This window comes from Polistes dominula, unplaced genomic scaffold, assembly GCF_049000335.1.
Source record: "Polistes dominula isolate Pdom_NZ unplaced genomic scaffold, Pdom_raw_medaka contig_75, whole genome shotgun sequence".
Taxonomy (NCBI): Eukaryota; Metazoa; Arthropoda; class Insecta; order Hymenoptera; family Vespidae; genus Polistes; species Polistes dominula.
In genome coordinates this window covers 2,877,501-2,899,918 of record NW_028301003.1, presented here as the reverse complement: position 1 = coordinate 2,899,918, position 22,418 = coordinate 2,877,501, and the positions used below count along the sequence as shown (strand labels likewise).

The window sequence follows — 22,418 nt, the reverse complement described above, 5'->3', positions numbered from 1 at the left end:
TTCCCGCAAGGGGCCCGGGTACAATGGTCTAGAGACTGAGCGCCCGGGTAAACAAACCTCAAGGAAAAAAAAAAATAGGTTATATCTTTGTCAATAATAATATTTTATTTGTACGATATACCTAAATTATCGACGAATAATAATAAATGCGTGGTAACTGCATTACCGAGAAACGTTGAAAGTAAATCACTGTCGGTTATGTTTCTGTTGATAACAAAAAATACTTTAGCACTGTCGGTAATTTATCTGTCGATAATAAAAATATTTTTCTTTTGTAGGTTATGTCTCTGTCGATAATAATATTTTATTTGTGCGATGTAGCTACATTATCGACAAGGAAATAATTGGAGAAGAGAAATGAATTTTCACTGTCGATAAGAAGAACAGTTAGTGAAAATACAGAAGTAATAATAATAATATCAAAGAATAAATATATGGGGCAAACAGAAGGAGTGAGAGCGAGTGAGCGAGTGATCATTGAACAGGGATAGGAAGAGGAGAGTTATAGTAGAATGAACGAGGTGGGGTAGAGAGGGGTGAGTAACTCGAAGCGAAATGCGTCGTCGAGCACATGGCAAGTGGGATGCGTATCTTCCCTGTTTCCTGACCTACGCTATTGTATTATGATCTATGCGCTTGGAATATATAGTACCGGTTGCGCTTCGAAAGAATTTCTCGACTTTCTCCGAGGTATTTGAAAAAAAAGGTCAAACACATTGAAATCTAAATTTAGCTTTAGTTCCGAATTCTTGTTAAAGAGGACTCTCCTACTTAAATCTTATAGAAATTCTTTTTTTTTCTTCTTTTTAATTTTATTCTTACACAATATCCAACGTAATAAAAACAAAAGTATAAAAAGAAGATTATTCATAAAAAAAAAACTGAGATGATAATTAGCAGCAGCAACAGTTGAGAAAGATAATAGATTAAAAGATGACCAAGATATAAAATTTAAGCGACAAGACAAAGTCTTAGTTAGCGGGGTAAGGGGACGATGTTGTCCTTTTTTTCTTCTTCTTTTTCTTCTTCTTCTTTTTTTTCTTTTTTGTTCGATGAAAAAGAAAGAAAATTTTCCATCCTCTCTCGACGTAAGTCCGAGAGGGTAAGTTCAGTAAGAAGAAGAAGAAGACTGGGGAGGAGAGAGAAGGGTAGTAGTAGTGGGTTTGCGTTTAGGGTGGAGGGCAATGGTCAGTGGGTGGTGATTGTGATGGTAGTAGTGGTGATGCTGATGTAGGTGATAGTGGTGGTTGGTTGGTGATGGTGGGAAGGTTCTTCCGAGCCCTTTCGAGTCCTTCGGAGCCCTTCGGAGTCCCTCGCGTTCGCGATCGGTCGACCGCCTCGCGCCTCCACCGTCGCGCTTCTACCACCCCACGCCCTCCTTCCCCACCTCCTGCTCCCCCTATTCTGCCACCCAACTCCCACCACCCTACCCAACCCAACCTCACCCCATCCCACTACCGCCTCCGCTTTCTCCTTGCGTCACCCTCATTCCACGCGCGCGACCCCTTCGACCAGCGGCACCCACGTGCTGGTTGCCGTTGCTATTGCCGTTGCTCTAGCCGTTGCTGCTGCCTCTGCCGCCGTTGCTGACGCTGCCGCTGCCGCTGCCATTGCCCGTTGCCGTTGCTGAAGCTGGGTTCGCGCAAGATGATGAGGGTGTGAGGTAGCAGACTACGCGGAGAGATACCGCCGCGTCGCGCGGCAGCTGTGTTCAGTGGTTCTCATTCTCTTCTTCAATTATTTCTATATTCTTATTATTTTTCACAAGTTTTCTTTTTTATTGTTTTCTTTTATTTTATTATTTATTATTTTATTTGTGTAATATATTTTAGTTTATTTGTATGTTATATGTTTTATCGATAATATATTTTTTAGGTTAGAATTATTAATTATGTTAAATGTAATATTCATCAAATAGGAATTATCTTTTTATTAGTTTTTGTTTTGTTTAATTTAATGTTTATTGTTATGTTAGACTTTTTTTCTTTGTTTTTTTTTTAAATATTAGCAACTAGAAGATTATAATTGAAAGAATGTTTGTAATATTGGTTTATTTGGGGATCACTGTTGATAGTTAACACGTTTGTAAGATTATTTGTAATTTTTCAATTTTATTTAAATGATAGTATATATATATATGAACAATTTAAGAATATCGTTGTTATTATTCATTTATCTATTTATTATTTTGAATCTAAAAAGTTAAACTCAACAGTGTTTCTCATTTCATCAATTAATATTATTTTGTCGATTTTTTTTTAATCGATTTATAGGTTAGTTTTATGAGATTTTTTTTTCTTTTATAATTTCTTTTACATTTTTAAGATATGAATTTATTAAATACAGGTGAAATGGGAATCACTGTGACAGTCAACGTGTTTATAAGGCAATTTGTATTCTTTCGTTTTGGTTTGAGAAATTGTTATTATTAATTACTCAGTTCACATTGTTAAACCTCTTTAAGATTGAATTTTTGATCTAACACGTTTGTTAACTGCGTTTGTTTGTTTTATATACTTTTTTTTTTATAATAGTTCAAACAATTGTTAGATAAAAATTCAAATATGATATACAGGTGTGTATAACACTTAACTTTATAACCTAACTTTTTAAATTAATCTCCAATTTTATTTTTTACACGTGCATTCAATATTTCCGTCACAAATCGTATCATTTTATAAGATTCGTATTTCCATTAATCGTTTTGCATATATATTTTGATCATAACGAAATTAACCATACCGTTGGTAGGTTATCTTCGATCCAATTTTGATTATTCATTTTTCATTACCATTTCCGAGCAAAACCCACCCACCCATCATCACCACTACCATCACCAACGTCGTTGTAGTTGGATATCACAGTTAGTAGCAATGTTCAGAGAGTAGTTGGAGGGTCAGGAAGAGTTTCCTTGACCTTTAGCGACATTGGATAAATATTTCAAGTACCATATCATTGAAACTAGAGGATTTCCAAAATATTTCCTAAACAATCCCCTACCTCCCAACCCCTTCAATATGTTTATTCCTAGTTAACAATACCTAACCTAACTTTTTCTTTATTCTAACTTTATTTCTTTTGTCATAGAAACAAAAAACAACCTCCCTTTCCTATAACTTTAGGTTCATACATTTAAGAACAGAAAAATCAAATCAAATTTCCATTTCCTAAACAATTCCCTACCTCTCAACCCCTTCAGTGTGTTCATTCCTAGTTAACAATACCTAACCTAACTCTTTTTTTATGCTAACTTTATTTCTTTTGTCATAGAAACGAAAAACAACCTCCCTTTCCCATAATTTAAGCTTCATACTTAAGGAATAGAAAAATAAAATAACATAAAATAAAATGTATGAAGGATAATTGATTAAATTCAAACGTTGGTAATAACAATCAAAAAAAGCATCGAGTAAGTTAAAGTAAAGTATCACAAAAGAACCGTTTTTTGGGAAGGTTTCGATGTCAACGTAGTCGTCGTATTGAAGACGTTATCCGTTGACGACGGACTAGGACTAAAAGAGGACGGTTGAAGGAGAAGGACGACAAGGAGGAGACGACTACGACGACGACGACGACGAAGGACATCGAAGAAGGCAAAGCGTGTTAGTCTTGGCTAAGTGTACGTCATTTCCCGCGTATATACGTGCTTACTTCCCCCTAACTCAACTGAAATACACACAAATAAGTATAGCATGAGTGTGTCCTGCACATACATACATATGTACATACATATGTGTTAGAGAGGATGTAGTAGAAGAAGAAGAAGGAAGGAGTGGGATGAGATGGGGTGGAGAAACGGGAAGATGGAGCAGCAGGAACGAGGTTGGTTGGTTGGGAAGGGGGGTGGTTAAAGGGGGTGGTTGCTGTATAGGTACCTAGTGGATAGAACCAAGAGATAGAGGAACGGGTGTAGAGGTATATAGTAGTAGGTAGAGGTTGAAGCAAAGGCAGAGAACTAGCTAGCTGCTAGAGTTAGCAAGAGAGACAGTGAGAGGGATGAGAGTGAGTGAGAGAGAGAAACCTAAATCAGGGGCGATCGCGCGCCGAGCTAGCGAGCGACGTCGCTATCTCTGAATATGCGAACCGCTATTTGGCGTCCGCGGCGCGTACGTACCTAGTACCCGGTATTACTAGATACTAGATAGTACCTAGTCCCTCCTACCTACCTACCTACCTATGTATGTACTTCGCCTAGATGTTAGCCCCTCGTATTCCTGAGTTAGGCGAACACCAACACAGCACTATTGCAAATACCACTAACACTAACACTAACACTAATACACGTTTCACCTACCTATCCTTTACCTATCTACCTACCTTCCTCCCTATCTAATACCTTCCTACCTATATATATACATATATACATATATATATATATATATATATGCCTACCTACGTACCTACCTACAAGTATATGTAGCCCAAGCTTCAGCAGACCTCCAGAATCGCCCTAACGTTTCTCTCCATCTCTCTCTCTCTCTGTCTATCTTTCTCTTTCTATCTACTATACCTACCACTATCAGGGTTTACACCTACGCCAGCTTACATACCGTCAACGCTCTGATACACCTATGAAAGACACCTACGTTCCAGAATATGCACACTCGCGCACTCTTACTCTTACCCTTATATCTACGCGGTGTTTCCTAAACTATGCTTTAATCACCACCACCACTCACCCTTCCTTCCCTTTCTTTCTCTTCCCCCTACCCTTTACACCGCCATTCTATTTTTTATTCGTTATCATTGTTGATTGCGTGATTATTAAACAAATAACATGTCTTTAGGGGTTGTTTACTACATTTATTTTTTGGATGATCGTTCTGATGTTAAACTCATTTTTGACAATTGATGATAAAACATATATATATATATATATATATATATATATATATATATATATATATATATATATATTTTGATTGATTGTTCTATTGATTGGGGCAGTAGTATTTATTGATTTAATTATTAATACATTTTAAATGGGGGATGATTTATATGAATGTTGTTTTTAAACGGGGAAAAAATATGAGAAAAGATTTCAATTTATCTGCTTTAATATTGTTGTTATTATTGTTTCTTGTTCTTGATAGTTGTGTTGTGTTGTGTTTTACCACCCTCCTGTATACGCGTCATAATCGTTTGCGTGTACTTTTCATTTGTAACGAGGGAAAGACCGAGTTTGAAACTTTGCCGGCAATTGTACGGATTATACCTTTGATTGCGCAGAACGAGATGAGTAAGAGAGAGAGAGAGAGAGAGAGAGAGAGAGAGAGAGAGAGAGAGAGAGAGAGAGAAAGAGAAAGAGAAAGAGAAAGAGAAAGAGAAAGAGAAAGAGAAGAACAAAAGGGGAGAAAGCGAATACAGCACGAGTTTAGTTTTAAACTTTATAAGAATGGATGGGTAGTACTACGCTCACTTTCGTCAGCTAAATTCTATACGAGAAGAAAGATTTTAGACCCATACGTTTATTCATTTTTTTTAAACAACAAAACACAAGTGTTTTGGGTCGTTCAAAATGTCTGATCAAAAATACAAATTTACAGGAATTTGTTATAATATTTGAACGACCCTTTATTGGGGTTTGATCATTTGTTTTGCAATTAAGATAATTATCTTGAAAGATAAAAATTAGATATAGTTAGTTAATGTATAATACAACAAATAGGAAACATTAATTTCTGTTGAATTTTATACATGGGTGTTCAATGTAAAACTTCTTTTTTGATGGAAATATTTGGACCCATTGAAAATCCCCATTGAGATATATATTCTATCTATCTATCTATCTATTTATATATATATATATATATATATATATATATATATATATATATATATATATGAAGTTGTAGGGTATCTTCTTGGTGTATTCTATCCAGAGTTACACGTGTTCTCTACAATAGTGCTATAAAGTAACTATACTTACTTAAATGTTAGCATACTCGTACTAGGTAAGATATATATACTTATAAGTATGTAATACTTAGGTAGCTAGAATCATTATTCAAAGTATTCATAGGGTAAGTACGTAAGTACAAGTATACGTGGATAGGTTAGGGTTGCGTCAAGGTAGTTGAAATTGTCATAGATGCTTTTCAATGAGAGGAATACGATGCTAAAAAAGAGGAGTGGGGATGAAAACGATATGCACTTACTATACTATGTTAAAATAAAATGAAACCGAACAGAACCAAACGGAAGGAACGGAATGGAAAGAGAACAGTTAAGAGTAAATGGTAAGAGAATTTAATGGTGATATGTTGTGGTAGAAGAGTAAGAGAGAAATGAGGGAGGAATATATAAACCCTTATCGAAATCGTGATTTAGTTCGCATTCTCTAAAGACCTCCTAACCTATTAACATCTATATCGAAATAATATTCACATTCGTATAAGGGTTATACCAATTCCAACGTTTCTCTGTCTAAAAATGAACCCAATTGAGGTTACTTCTTTAAGTACGCGTATTGAACTGGAATGGTGTTGGTCATTCTTGTTCTCTTTCTTTTCTAATTTTGCTTTTTTTTCATTTTTACATAAGGAATATTATTACTTAAACTAGTTTTGTAATTTTACTACAGCAACAACAACAACGAGAAAATATAAAAAAGGAAACTCGGACTCGTATCTCAGGCTCATTACCCGATTACGCGACGGCCGTCTCTACGAGTCTTTACGAGTTCTTCCGCGAATTTACGTTCTATGGTTGCTTGTAGATACGACCCATATCCAACCCGTTATTTTCCTTTCCTTACCTTTACTTAACCTTACTTTACTTTACTTTACTTTAATATTCGTTTTTTTCTCATCCTATTTTTTTTTTTTTCATTTTATTTTGTTCCGATCGATAAATCAATCGATGTTTTTAAGAGAAGAGAGGGTGGGGTTGAGGGGGTTGGTTCTTAGGATTGCATTTCTTTATTTTTCCATTTAAAGAATTTTCGCTGTTGGTTTAAATCTCTTTTTATTCAACTAACTTTTTTAACTTCGTCATTCAGAAGGAAAGAAAGAAAGTACTGAACGACCGAAGATGGATACTTAATGACCCAGTGTTCGTTTACAGGCTAAGTTCCTTCTTTCCTTCCTTCCTTCCTTCCTTCATTCCTTCCTCTTTCTCTCATACTCTTACTCGGAGAGAAGGAAAGTTTAAACGCTTTTACGAAACTGCCGTTAAATAGGGTGAAGGATCTTTCGAAGGTAAGTCCGAGTTTATAAAACTGTCCGACGAATAATCGTGACTCTTTAAAAGAAAAGTAAACCACCACCCCTAAACGTTCAACCTATTCTTCCCCCTAAAACGAAGATTAGCATCTTTGATTCTTTTATTGGGGTGATAAGTTAAAATACGTTAAGTGATTGTTATTACATAATTAAATAAAATCAAATATTTGTTGTTTCTATTTGTTATTTTTAAAACAATTATTATATTGTTTAAAAAAAGTTTGTTTGGTTGCAAGAAATAAAAATGATCGATAGACTCCTACAAAGATTAACTGTAACACCTAAAAGATAATCTGTTTATCCTTTGTTTTTATTGGGGGTTGGTTGTTTAGGAATATTTAAGGGTTGTTGATAGAACCAATCAAATAAAATTAACCTGTAATACAAGTAAAAAGCATAAATGCATTATAATAATTGTTAATTAATCAAAATAAATGTGTATTGTTACCTGAAAACACCAAATATAGGATCAGAAGGAAAATGGGGTGATGGGGTGGGACAACATTCATAAAAGTAATGTCATAGTTGACAACGTGTCAGTCTGAAGGTGAATTTCGAACAGGACAGTATTCCGATCATATACTTGGTGTTTTTAAAGAACAATATACTCTTGCATTGATTAATAAATAATTATTTTATTGCACTAATGCATTTTACTGTTCATTACAGGACAATTGAACCCTCATAGTCATCACTGAACAGAAGACATAAAATAATTGCATAAAAATGATTTTAAAAAGTCAAAATTAGAACGTTTTAATCTTAAATTCATTTTATTAGAACTATTATATTACCATTACACACATGCGTAACATTCGAAATGTCATATAAACAGCATTGAATAAAAGAATTTTGATAGAGGACTTTGTGCCAGTCTGAAAGTGAATTTCAAAGAGGACGGTACTCCTAAAAAATATTAGTGCTTTTAAACATCAATACATATTCCTATCGATTAATTAACAATTTTTTTAATACTCTAATGCATTCTACTAATATTACAATAATTATTATACACAATACATGTTGATAATCGGAATAAAGTTAGGTGGTAGGGTAGTGGTGTTAGTAAAGGGGTGTGCAATAGTGATGTATATATGTTTAAGAGAAAAGTAGGAAACGTGGAAGCTTTTCGGACGGACACCCAGTGCATCGAGATAGGTAGATAGACGTCCGGATAGATGCATGCCACGGCAGCAACGGTAAGGGATGCCGAGGAGGGGTGGTTGCGCGTAAAGAGGAGGAGGAGAAATGGGGTGGTTGTGCGAGAAGAGTAGTAGTAGTAGTAGTAGGATGAGGATGAGGATGAGGATGAGGAAGAGGAGGCCCGGAGGTTGTTGGGTTGGGTTGGGGTGGTGGTTCTCTCGCTGATTACGTCGCAGGATGGTCAGGAGAGAGAAACGTCAGAGAGAGAGAGAGAGAGAGAGAGAGAGAGGGAGAGGATGTTCACTCGGTCGTTCGGTCCGTCGTTCCATCCGTCCGTCCGTCGGTCGGTCGTTTGGTCGGTCGGTTGGTCGTTTGGTTGGAGGAGGATGGTACGCGAGGAGGTTGCTGCTGAAGCTGGTAGTGCTGCTGCTGCTTCGTCGGATAGAGGCGAATATATCCGCAATGTCCTACCACCGACCCTATACTAGTCCTATCTCTCTCACACTCTCATCCTATCTCTTCTCTTCTTCCAACAGATCTCTCCCTCGGTATCTCTACACTTCTCTCTCTCTCTCTTCCGTATGCTCTTCGTAGCATCCTCCATCGTTCTCTTCTCTTCTCTCTCTCTCTATCTCTATCTCTGTTCGTTTCAAGCTTCGCTCATGTTCTTCTCTTTCTCTCGCGAGGTTCCTCTCCCTTGGCCTCCCAGGGCCCTAAGCTAAACTAAGCTACGCCAGGGTAGGATAGCGTCGTTCGCTATAGTATGGTATAGATGGTTGGCTGGTGCCCACCTACCTACCTACCTACCTACCTACCTATCTATATCTACCTATACCTACCTATACATACCTACCTACATACCTACCTACATACCTACCTACCTACCTCTGTTTCTCTCTCACACACCAAGAGAATGTCGACGACGACGACGACGACGACGACAACGACGACGGCGACGCTGACGACGGCGACGACCAACCCTCGCGCAAAAGCACCCACCCTACCCTCGTATACTCGCTCTCTACCAACCCACCCTATATATATATCTAACCGTCTTCCTCCTTTTCGCTCAGATCTCAAGCTAGTATCCCCATCTCTATTCCTCTCTCATACACTCTGGTAGCAACACCCACAGACCCCCCAGGGGTTAGTTAGGGGTGGTATATTGACGGCCGGCGTCGCGAGGACGCCTATACTTAGTGTGCCGGCGAACCGTCGCGTTTCCAGCTAGGTACCCTCTCTTCACTCCACTTCACCTCCTTCTCTTCCTCCTCCTCCTCCTATTCCCGGCCTCTTCGCCATTCTCTCTTCTCTCTCACTCTCTCACTTGCCACCCTCTTTGCCACCCTTCACTCGGTCGCGTCCTCGCTCCCAACTCAACCTCACCCATCCACCCACCACCACCACCACCACCACCTCTTCGTCCTCTACCTCTTCCTCCAAAGTGTCCTCCCCTTTTCCACCCAATGCCACCCTTCCCCCTCGGTCCATCCTTCGTCCACCCGCTCCTCGACATTGGCGCGGCTATGGCACTACCACCACTGCTATATCGCGGCCCTGTTTCTACCACTACTACTATTACACTATCTTCTACTATCTTCTACTACTACGACCACCATCAAAGCTAGCATCACCTTCGACCTTCTTCTACCTCGATGACCCTACTTCTCCTAGAACCAGCACCAGCTAGGTTCTACGTTCTATCTTAGCGAACGATAGAAACTGTCGAATGTGTCGAACCCTGAGATACGTCCAAACCCTCGTAGAAATTGCCGTTGAAAAAGGATTTCGTTAGATCTTGCCCTAACCTGTCATGCCATGACATCCTATATGCCCTTTTCTGTTCTGTTCTGTTTCATGTTCTTGGCTTTTGTTACGTTTTACGTTATCTTTGTATTCTTGAATATGCGAAAAAAATAGATCCACCTATTTGCGATTATTGATATTGGGGTTGAATTGTAAACGTTGATGTATAGTTTTATTATACTTTACAATAATTTATTATTATATTTAGGGTGTTTATGTTGTTTGGTATTTCTTACGATTAGGATTTGATCTATTTGTTAATGGTATATTATTTATATGGTATATTATTTATATAATGGTATATTAATGGTATATTTAAGATACTGTGTGCGTATTCTTAACCCCAATCTCTGTCTGAAGGAATCTTCTTTGCCAATGTATAAATTGATAAATTTTGATGTATATGTTTATTTATAGAAATATGAAAAATCTTATGGGTTAAGAGTTACTGTTAGAAAATTGGCCAAAACTTTCTCAAGACACCTAATATTTTTATATGGGGGTTTTATGTATTCTCATATATAGTATCTGCATGTATCCCTCATATATCCTACCCCCCATATATATATATATATATATATATAAAGAGTAGGATCCCAAAATCAATGTCCCGCGGGCACGCGGTTATTCGTGACGCACCTGATTCGCGATCAGAAAAGGACGATGATGATGATGACGACTACGACGACGAGGACGCATGAAGAGGGTCGACCAAGCTCGATTAGGGACCAACCAAGAGAAATTATGTACACATCGAAGATGATGGGGACGAATCACGCGATGTGCCATTGGTTCTTATTTCGAAGCAAAACCTTTTTCCTCGGGAATAAAACGCAATAGGGGGAAAGTTAGTGGTCTTTGTCAATTGCAAAACGTGTCGTCCATGATACCGTAGTTCATTTATTTTCAATGTTTTTTTTACTTTTTATTTCAACAAATTATTTTGTCAATTCTTGACGAAACCCCATTTATTATTTTTCTTTGATTCGCGTTGTTAGTAATACAATGATTGTTGTTCAATCAAATTATATTTAATCGTATTTCCAAAGTGACCTTGAAACTTAGACGAATATTAAAACTTTTTAACAACGACTATTATTATCAAGGGAAAAGGGTATCGCAGCTAATGACGATTAGCAAAGAGGTTGTGATAAGGAGAACTTGAGAAAAGGGGATAGGTTTATGATGAAATCCCGTAAAGGTTGAGCTTATTCTATCTTTCGTTCTCTCGAAGCTACTGCACTTACGTGAAATTGATGGGACTCGTTCGATTTGCTAGATAGAAAGGCAGTTGGATACCGACCGAAAGGGGAAAGAGAAAGAAGGGTCGCTAAGGGTGCACGGTTTGAGACGAGGAACGTGATAGTAATCGAATAAAGGGTCCACCCAAGGTGACTGACACCAATACAAGCCTAACTTTTGCCTACTTTTATTCGAAAATAATCCTTCTTTTTACTTCTTTTACACTTTTTTCGAATAATCAATTAGATCATGGTTGAATTAACTTGAAATAATGTTCCACTTGTTCAGAATTTATCTGTTTTTGAAAACATTTGAATAAATTGCAAATAACTAAGTGTGATATCATTGAAAAATTAGCGAATAAGATTCAAAAGACAGTACGCCATCTCGAGACTGAACGAAACTCGTGGATGCAAGTATTACGACGATAATGTCACCGTTGGCGTTGTTAAATGACGTCATGAAGCTTCGTTTTTATGCGATACGCAAGAGGTTATATCTGTTCGCGCAGATTGCGACCGTAAAAACTTAACTTCCGTTAGAAATTACCAACTCCCTATACTCCTCTCGTTCACGCGATAAACTTTTTCGTGGAATGGAAAGAATTTTTGTTGAAAAAAAAAAATAAAAAAAAAACAATATATTTATAGGTTAGGCAAAAAATTTTACGCGGGATTTTATCGTATTGAATTTATAAGCTGACTTCAAATACAACAACTGTCAATAATTCAAACATCGAATTAAATTAAATAATTTCATTTATTATCTGTCATATAAAATCACATTTCATTTAATTTATTTTAATTGATGGTAGAATAAAAATTTTAATAAATCTACGAAAATGGTAGAATAATAAAAATTCTGAAGAAATAAACGCGACTGGACATTGGTCCAATCGTTTGAAAAACAAACATGGCCGCGAATACCGTTGAGATTTCAAATATACAATGAAAATAAAATTACTTTTATAAGATTGTTATTACAATTATTATTATTATTATTATTATTATTATTATTATTATTATTATTATTATTGATTATGTTCGAATAAAATAAGGGGGTGTACAATTACGTACATTTATTCAGAATTGATATTGAATAATAAGAATTTGGAAAAGATAAAATAGAGACGAATGATTTAGATTTTATCTTTCGTTTGAAGGAATGTCGACAAAAGAGAGAAAGAGAGAGAAAGAGAGAGAGAGAGAGGGAGAGAGAGATTGAATAGAAAAAAGGAAAGAAAAGATGAAGAAGAAGAAGAAGTTATGAAGTTATCTTCCATTTAGATCTGGGACCTGTGAAACGAGTTGATCTTTTTTTTCTACCTGCCCTTTTGTCCTCTCTCTCTCTCTTTATCGTTCTATCTTTTTGTTATGAATATATCTAACTTTTGCACCACGTCGCGAACATACGTCGAGTTTACGGCAACTCGAATTATCGGTCGGACGACAGCGAACAGCGAGAACAGCTTCTCGAAAAGCAGGACCGTAACAACCGTTGACCGTTCAAAATCTAACCTAACATTTTCAACATATTATAATATTTACAATAATCGATCGTATATCGTAGTTAGAAAAAATGGAAAATTCATTTTGTTAACTGTTAAAGTTTAACACATTTTTTTTTTCAAAAGCTAACCTAACATTTTGTGAACATTTAATATTTATAATCATCGATCGTATATCGTAGTTAGAAAAAAATAAAACATGTTATGTTTAATACATTTTTTGTCTCGTATGATATTTCATTTGTTGTAATTCATTAGATAAAAGATAAAAGATAAAAAATAAAAGATAAAATACAAGGAGAAAAAAATTAATTTAGATTAATTAGAATGTGAAACGATTTCTATGTAAATTAAAAAAAAAAAGAAAATCAAGTGGTATGAAATAAATATCAAACGAAAAATAAAGAGAAACAGATACAAAACAATAGGGGTTTGAAAGAGAATAAAAAAAAGGGTTCATGAAGGGGTTGAAGTATTGAATATAAAAACCATTTACGATTAAGTGTGTAATACGAATAATTGAAATAGAATACGAATGAATATTTCGAAATGAAAAACGTTGTTTAGCAAGGGTTGATAATTTAATTAAAAAAAAAAAAAAACTCAACATATGTTTTTGAAGAATTAATAAAATAATAAACACACACATGGTAAAAATGAACAAGTTCAATAAAATTAATCAAACGAATAAAAATCATTCAAGTTATCGAAATAAAAATAAAATGGCAGAGATAAAATAGAAACGAGTAGTAGTTGTGCAACAAAAGAAAAGATGTAGTAGTTAAAGTTAGGAAAATTCGATTTATTTCTCACCATGAGATTGTACATAAGAATAAAAATTAACACATTCGCAACCGGCATATTTTTTCTTTTTTTTAAATAATGAGTACCGACAAAAATAATGAATTATTTAAATTTATATTTAAATGATAAAATATAATTATTTAAATATTATATTGAAATAATGAAATATAAATTTATAATAAAATATAATAAAATATTAATTAAATATAAATTTAATTTTATATTTAAGTTATTATATATAAGTTATTTATATATAAGTATTAGTTAAATATAATAAAATAATAAATATATAAATATAAATTTTTAAAATTTTAAATGATGCGAATTCATGTCAGCGGTCGCGAATGTGTTAAAGAATGTAAATTCCTGGATTCCTATAAACTGTTTCAAATCTAAAAAGAAAGAAAAGAAGAATAAGGAGGAAAAATTATTCGAAGGATTTTTGGGAAAATAACGTGAATGAGACAGCAAAAAAGGGACAAAAGAAAAGGTAAAGAAAGGACAGAAAGAAAAAGTATTCGTGAGGGTTCGGCAGGATTCGTCAAGGTTGTTTTAGGTATCCGCGTCCGTTTCTTTTTTTTTCTCTCTCTTTTTTCAGGTTGCCTACCTATTATATATATATATATAAAAGAGTGTTCTCTTTCTCACTCTCTCTGTCATGCACACGGATACACATACACAGTGGAGTCCGTGACCTCGTTCGTTTCCCGACGTAAATCCGTCAGAGAGTTCGCGATGTCCGCGCGCGTGGGTTCTACGGTTTGGGGACACCTTTTCCTCCCCTCCCACCTCTCAGTCCACCTTCTACCTACCAACCACCCAACTCCCCCTTTTCTATATCGTTATCTCTCTCACTCGTTCGTCTCTAACATTCCCCATTTCGCGTTCCTCGGAGGAACGAACGAACGGAACGGCTTTCCAGCTCGTCGCTCTTTCTACGTCCCTCCCCGTACTCTCCCTCCGGTCACCCCAAATCCCTCCCCCCAGTAATCCCCCCGTTCTTCTTCTCCCCATACACCCAACACCCTACTCGTTCGTTCGTTCGTTCGAGTTAAGCGAACGAGAGAAAGAGAGGTGGAGGGAAAGAGAGGGAAGGTTCGATCGACCTGAATTTTTTTCCTCACTCGAATCGGGAGTCCTGAGAGCAATTTCTCTCGTCGTCGTCGTCGTCGTCGTCGTCGCGGGGTGGTCGTCGACTATGTCGTCGTCGACGTCGTTGGAGGAAAACCCCGAGGAAAATCATCCGATCGATCTGCCTTCGGTCTTCAGGTCCGAAACGAACGAGAGGTGGAGGACGATGAGGAGGGTGGTGGAGGAGGTGGAGGAAGGGGGACGAGAAGAAGCCCGCGGTACGACGACTACGACGACGAGGGTACTGAAACGTTCACTAGACAGAGATAGAGAGTAAAAGCATGGGAAGGGAGCGTCGTAACGCGAAACATGGCTAGAGCGAGAGGGGAAACTCTCCTACCGATGTTCACTCTATGCTTGTATTTGTCTGTGTATGTGTGTGTAAGAGAGAGAGAGAGAGAGAGAGAGAGACAAGGGCTACACACAAGTTTATGTGAAACGCCACGTGTAGCTCTCTCTATGTGTTCGTATATGAGAATGTATTTGTGTGCGGGTGGGCGAAACCCGTGTTTTTAAGGTGCCCTCACAATGTATTTTTCTTTCAATAATTTTCATTTATGATTGATTTGAAATTATATCATGATCGTATTTTAAATTATATGTTTTGTTGACGAATATTATTTTTTTTTTTTTTTGAAATATTTCAATTTTATTGTAAAAATGATGATACTTTTATGGGGGTTCTTCTTTGTGTTTTTACTCGATTCACGACACATGTGTGTGTCGTTCGGGGTTTTTTCTGAATGAACATTACTTTTAATTATAAAACAAAATGATGTGACGTAAGTAACCGCGTAAGATTGTAAAACGAGAAGAAGAAGGATAAGAAAAAGGATGATGATGATGATTGGAGGGGAAAATTATAGAGGAGTAATACGTAAAAGAGCGTGATAATATTGTGAGAACAAGTATGGGTTCTAAAGTTAACTTCATTAAAGGTGATTAATACGTAAGCAAATTTGATGTTGGATGGATGAATCTTCTCATTAAACACGTTGGTTGTTTTAACTGGTTTTAAAGATATCCCATCCAGTATATTTTTTTTTTTATTACGTTCACGCGTTTATTTATATCACATAAAAGTTTATTTAAAGTTTAAACATTTAATTCGTCTCGTGTACAGATTTATTTAATTAATTGTAATATTTATTTGAATTGATGTTGATGAAAAATAGTTGTTTTGTTGATGTTAAGAAAAATAGCGAGTTCAGTGTGAATGAACCTTTATACCCAGTCGGGGTGGACAGGATGAGACACACGTACCACCACACCGAAATCTTACGAGGTCTGCCTTCACTAACTACCTCCTATCTGCCCTGCCCGAGGCCCTGAAAACGTTCTACGTTACGCCTCGCGGGGACCCATTTCGCGCGAGCCTCACTGAACCCCTACAGGAACGTGATACGAATTTCTTGTACCCCAGCCCATATCTATATCTATATATATATTATATATATTACTAAAAAAAGAATTTACGCTTTTCCATTAATCATTCCAACATCGTGATCTTAATTCGTTAACTTTTACAATATTATACTTTAATATTAGTTGTTTTATTTTTTTGTAGTTTTTATATTTCAATTTATGATTGAATATATATATAGGAATTTAATGAGAGAAAAGGTTAGGTTGATTTAGTTTTTGTTAAATTTTATTGAATTGTACTTTAATATAGTTGTTTGTTTTATTATTTTTATCTTTTTATTTACGATTGAATATTTTTGTGAATTTAATGAGAGGTTAGGTTGATTTAGTTTGAATTAATTTTTTATTTGTAATAACAAATACTCGGTGATTTTGTATAAGTTGTTTTATTTTTTTTTTTTGTTATTTTTATATTTCAATTTACGATTGAATATATATGTGAATTTAATTAGAGATTAGTTTGAATTAGTTTGAATTAATTTTTTATTTGTTATAATAAAATGTTCGATGATTTTGTTTCTTTTGTAATTCTATACACATTCAGATCAAAGAATAATGATGTTTGTTTAAATTCTTGTAGACATTACAATAGAAATTATTTCATTTTAAATATTCACGGAAAAAAATAATTAAATTTCAAATTAAAATAACTTCCAAAAATATTTTTAAAAATATAAAATATTCGTTAAAATTTAGACCGTTTTACAGAATGGAAAAAAATAACGAAATTAAATTTATTTACCTCCAATTAAAATCAAGAATTATCTCAAAAGAAAATAAAAAGATAAAAAGAAAGAAATAAAGAAAAGAAAAAGAAGAAAAAGAAAAAGAAGAAAAAGAAGAAAAAAAGGGCAAAGTATTATATATATATATATCTTGGTTTTATCGATTTTCCGTAGGTAGTCGAGGTTCTCAAAAAGGAGCGTACGATTTCCTAAGGGTGCTAGAAAAAAGAGAAAGAGAAAGAGAAAGAGAAAGAAAAAAGAGAGAGAGAGAGAGAGAGAAAGAAGAAAAATATAAAGAAAGTTTTATCACGTTTCTTTAGGAATAGAATGGTAGTAGTAATAGTGTAATTAGCAAAATAACCCTTATAACCCTTCTTCTTCTTATTTTATCAATTTTCAGTTTTCGTTTGAGAAATAAAAAAAAAAAAAATAAAAATGGTAGACAAAGAACAAAGAAAAAGAAAAATGAAAGAGAAATAAAGCCGGGGGCACCGAGAATTCCTGGTACGGGATCGGTTCGCGAAAGAGGCAGTTTTCTTTATTCTCCGACGTGCCGTAAGCAACCGAAAAAGGGCGCGAGAGGGTTCCTGGAAGAAGAAGCTCACTCACTTTGGTAGTGTTTGTATTCTATACAACGGCGGGTTGGGTCTAGTGAGACGGTTGTGACCGGTCCGTCCGGGATGACCGGCGGGATCCTCGAAGGAAGAATGGTATAAGGGACGCGTCGTGAAAATGAGGAAGCGCGGCTACGCCGCGCCTTTGTAACGTTTCTGCTGCATTCATCTTTTTTTTCTTTTCTTCTTTTCTTCTTTTTCTCTCTTAAATTCCTTCCTTTTTTGTTATACCTCTGGAATATACCGGATAGGCATGACCCACGTATTTTTATTCTTCATCGAATTAATTTTTTTCCTTTTTTTTTATTTTATTTTATTTTATTTTTGTAACAAATTACATAAATTCTTCGTGTATTTGCAATCATTTCATTAGCGTAGTATAATATGATTATTGGCTCGCGAAAACAATCGGAGAAGGGGGAACGCGAATATTATTGGAATTCTTCCACCCCCCACTACCATTCCAGCTTTTCTCTTAATCGGTATTGGTAAGAATCTTTTGAGGGAGAGTGAGGGGGTCAGCAACGTACGAATATTATTTGTGAAATCCACTATTTTATTCTTCCTGTCCCCTTTTTTCTTCATTTTTCACTTAACAAAAAGTATATGTGAACTTTTTGGGTGGTAAACGATACGATTTATGCACGATTTATAGAGATATGTTATTCGATATACCATCGTTCAGAGAAAAAAAATAATACTACCCGTTAGATGTTTCCTTTTTTTTATTAACGTATGCTAATAAATTTTCTTCGAGGAAACGTCGAAAAAAGAAAAGAAAAGAAAAGAAAAGAAAAGAAAATGAAAAAAAGGTTAATATGTCATGCAAATGATCATATGACATTTATCCAATAAAAAATGGGTCCTATGGGTTTGAAAATCTTGACCTGCATTGACAAAGAAAAAAAAGAAAAAAATTAATGTACTTTTCCGGAGTTCTTTTAGATCTTAAAAGTTGGATTCGTATAAATTCCTTCACCAAAAAAATAAAAGGGCCGTGCTACTTTGGTCGCGCTGCACCAAACACCGCGTCAACATGAAAAAATAGAAAAGAAGACGAAGAAGGAAAGAATGCGACTGACTGAAAAAATCGCATTCAGGAACGAGAGCAATGGGATTTGGTATTTGTGACAATGAACTTTACAATTTTTAACTTGAAACATGGTAATAACAATAGTGTAACACATAGATTTTATTGACATTTTTGTATCCCGTCTTTTGTTAAAATATTCCCAAAGGACCTTATATTAAGTTTCTTTTACATTTTTGTACCACTTTTATAGTTTTTACATTATGTATTACACCGGAAATATGACTTCTCGCCATTTTTGGTTCAACGACGTATAATAAGCAAACAAATATCTTCCCCCACTCTTTTTCTTATTTTTAATACATCGATAAAAGATGTTTATAAAATTGTTTGATTTGTTAATTATTATATTTAAACTAGGGGTGCCACGGCCACGCGTTGCTGTGGCCAGCGATTCCAGAGACTTTAGTTCGTCTGATCGACACAGGGGCGTAAAATTATCGTACGCGGCAGAAAATTATCGTACGCGTACGATAATTATCGTACGAATGGGATCACTGGCTGTGGCTAATAAATATATAGATAGATCTGAATTTACGCACATAACATTTGTCTTCTTTTTCTCTTTTTTCTTAATATCGAGCCAACTGCGCATGCGCAGTAACATGAGATCACCACTTACTTCACATCGAATAATTTTACCTTTTAAAGGAAAAATAATTATGGTGGGTCACCACCCTTATCACTCAGGGGTATAAGAAATATAAGAAAAACTATTCTCATACCTACCGAATATACACAAAAAATTTCATATAAATCGGTCAAGTCGTTTCGGAGAATATGAATAACAAACACTGTGACAGGGGAATTTTATAGATATAAAGAAGATATGGTTGTGTAAAAGATGAGTGTGAATACATGGCAATTGTTTATTAATCAAATTAGTGATGACAAATAAGTTAATTAAAAAAGTAATAATGATTGAAATTAAATGATTTATCATAAAAACAATAAAAAAAAAAATCATAACCTAATAAAAAATATACCTAATCTAAAATACACATAACTTAAATATATATAACATGATAAAAACCATAACCTAGTTAAATGATTCATCGTAAAAACAATCGATAAATCAAATAAAAAAAATTATAACCTAACCTAACATAAACATAACCTAATTAATATCATAATTTATATAAATAATTGATAAATAATATTAAAGTAAAAGATAAATTGAATGTGAAAGTAAAAAAAAAAATCTGTTGAGATATGATGATCATAATAACCATCATAGTGGTGTTAGTAGATCCATAATAAAGTCCTGTTTCGAATTCGGCTTTTCACGGTCGTGAAAGAAAGAGAGAAAGAGAGTAAGAGTAAGAGTGAGAGTGAGAGAGAGAGAGAAAGAGAGAGGGAGAGAGAGAGACGGTCCTGCTATTACCATTATTATAAGTTGATGTGACGTGACGTAATGGGAGTTAGAGCCGTATGAATGGGCATAGAGCAACAAGTTGCTACTAAAAACTGGGAGTGAGTTCGTGAGTTGAGTTCTGCTCGTTACACCTCTATATGTAGTTCTTCCTTCCCTATACTATACGTGCTATATACCCCGGCCCGTTATAAACCCTCCGGCTTTTAAAGTATTCTTTTTAAAGCGGAACTGTCCTAACAGACGTCACCGAGTCGTAATATTCCGCACGAGTGGGTGCGACGACAAATCTTTTCGATTCTCTTTTTACCACTCTCCCCGTTATTCTCTCTCTCTCTCTCTCTCTTTCTCTCTCTCTCTCTCACTCACTCACTCATTCTCTTTTATACTACACTGTTTCTCTGTTTCCCCTACCCCTAACACCCCCCACTCTTTCTTTCATCGTATTCTTTTATTTCTCTTTCTCTATGGTTATACTTTCTTTCTTTTACTTGGGTACATTTACTCATACCACCTAACAATTCACCCTGCATATATATATATATATATATCATATATACCTTTTTTTTTTTTTGAAGCAATTCCTTATTCGTAGCTAAAACTCTTTTGAATAGAATTCCAAAAAGTATGGATATATACATACATATACATATATATAAATATACATGTGTATAAACAAGATCAATCCGTCATCGAGGTATGAAATAACTGAGAGAAAACTCGTATTATTTCTTTCCTTCTTCTTTTTTTTTTTGTAAATTTTTTTTATTTTCTTTTTCTGACCAATAAATATGTCCGTCCGATCTCTTTTGGACTTTCGCGTTCTCTTTCGGTGCATGAAAATAACAGGAAAGTAGTAAACCTGAAGAAGTTTCTTCTTTCTTATTCCAACCAAGACCATCCCACCCCACCTAACCCCCCTCACAGGTTGGCGTGAGCGCGCGCGCGCGAGTGTAGCGAGAGAGAGAGGGAATGAGACAGAGGATGAGTGCGAGAGAGACAGTTGCTGGAGGATGGGTGGGGGGAGCAGGAAGTATTATGATATTACGTCGATTCCAATACGGTTATGCAAAACGGGATTAAGTTCACTTTTAACGAATAGGGAAAAAGGATGAACGCGATTAAGTATTATACTGGATTTTATCATCCTGTTTTTTAAGCTTCTTGTTTTATACCCTTTTATCCTTTTCTCTCTCTTTTAATTTTTATTATTATTACTTTGTTAGCTTTTATCAGTGTATCTTAGTTTTACTTTTTACCTAGATCGAAATGATTTATTTTTATTTTCAATGAGTTGGAATTTGCAGAGAATTTATCGGAGATGGAATTTGGGGTGGTTGTTAGTGTACGAATTAATCGAATTAAAGGTTTCAGAATTGATTCTTTAGGGTCTCTAATGTAACCCTGATATGATTCTAATACAAAATTAACCTAATCATTGATCATATTCACGAACAAATCAAATACAATTGAGTTTAGGGAATCCAATATGTTGATTGATGTATCTACATGGATAAGAAACATTTGTTTGGAATTTATTGGAAAGTTTGGATTTTATTAAGATTAAAGTTAGAAAATAAATAAGAAGAAGAGGTGTTTGTATGTGTGTTTAGGTTAGTCTTTAGTTAGTATAAGGTGGTGGACATTTTCGGGGTTCGATAAACGTATAGAAACTGGGCAAGTGGTAATGGTGATAGTAGTGGTGGTGGGTGATGTATACACATATATAGCGAAGTACGGTCGGCTACTAGTTTATTAGGCATGACCGTACCGCAGCACGGTCGTGTCTTATACACGTCCTCCATAATGGGTACCGTGTTTGCGCGCATACGCGCATCGCGTGTGGACAAAATGTCGGTGAGACCACTGCCGAATCGATCGCTGTGAAAGGATCGAGCAATCTACCCATGGCCTACAGATCCCACTCTCTCACTCACTCTCTCACGTTCACACACACACACACACAACTCTCTGTTTCTCATGTCGGTAAAACCGAGATACGAGATTCCAGATTCAACATTCGAAATTCGATGTTGGAGAACGATTCTGATCAAGAAAGTAGAGTAATTCAGTGAAAAATGATTAAAAAATGCAGGAATGGGAAGAGTTTAACAAATTTTGGGAGACAGTTGTTCAACAATTTATTTTTTATTGGATAACTCAAACGAATTTGATGACGTGGTTCTTTTTGATAATAAAATGATGTTATCGTAAGATCTGGGATTTTTGAAGACTTGGGTAAAGAGTTTCATGGAAATATTTGGATTGCAAGGAACAGAATTTAACAGCAACCGAGTGTGCAGAGTTTCGCGAATCGACGTTACACTTGGGGACCG

At 35.4% G+C, this 22,418-nt stretch overlaps 1 protein-coding gene across 9 annotated transcripts in view; it reads right to left on the bottom strand.

The window, feature by feature from the left end:
* The window catches only part of LOC107069643 (dynein regulatory complex subunit 7), a 120,816-nt gene that overhangs the window by 5,804 nt on the left and 92,594 nt on the right, over positions 1-22,418 (bottom strand). The window lies entirely within an intron of this gene.